Below are 964 nucleotides of genomic sequence, written 5' to 3' on the forward strand. Positions count from 1 at the left end.
GACCATCTAGCTCCGCGCCTCTATGCTAACACAGCCAGAGCGCCCAGCTGGGATTGATTTGAAAAGCGGAGGGCGGGGTTGTTTTCCGCCGGTCGCGGGCACTGCTGAGACGCCCCCGAGGCGGTGTGTGTCCCGGAGCCTGATCTTTATTCCCCAAACGGACCCTAGCCTCGTATCTGCACTTAAGGCAAAGTTCCCTGAGCGGGTCAAAGCTACTCCTGCCAATTAGTGCTTTGCTCTCAAGCGCAAAAGCCCTTCTTCCTCCTCTCCCACATGCTCCGGTCCCTCAAAGACCTACTCCGTGTAGCATGGGCTCCGCGGAGTCTCGCTAGATCACCTCAATCAGAGTCAGCCACCCTCCGCCCCCCGGACTGTACCGTGGACGGAACCATGCATAGTTGCTTGTGTTTTGATTTACCGTTGTGAATTCCCAACTAGGAGGTAAACGCTCTTTGGGCAAGATCGTGTGTCACTTAGCGCTTGGGATTGCCCAGGGTCTAGGGCAGTGCTAGGGCAGTGGGTTCCAGATGCAGGCAATCAGTACGTGTTGAGTAACATCCGAGAAGAAAAGTGAAAATCGAAGGCTTTGAGTCGCTGGTTACCAGCTGCCCCAAGACTAGGGAGGGAGGCAGGTGGAGTGCTGCTCACACGCACAGTACCAGCTTCTGAAAATGCCTCTTAGGGACTCCGCCTGTTGCAACATTGGGCCAGAGGGAACAGTGGATTGTGACTTCTCACCTCAAGAAGCCTCACAATCCTGAAGATTCAGGATTTGGAAATCTGCGGCAGTCTGATCCACATGTGGCTGGCTCTCCAGAATTACTGCCCCACCCACCCCCTCTCTCCTTGGGGTAGGTTAAATTAAAAAAAAAAAAAAAAAAAGTATGTGAGCTAAATAGCCTGGGCCAAATTATGGTTAACCATAAGCCTTGTTATCTTCTAGAACAGAAGGAAATCACTTCCT

Source organism: Panthera onca, chromosome E1 (assembly GCF_046562875.1).
Source record: "Panthera onca isolate mPanOnc1 chromosome E1, mPanOnc1 haplotype 2, whole genome shotgun sequence".
NCBI lineage: Eukaryota > Metazoa > Chordata > Mammalia > Carnivora > Felidae > Panthera > Panthera onca.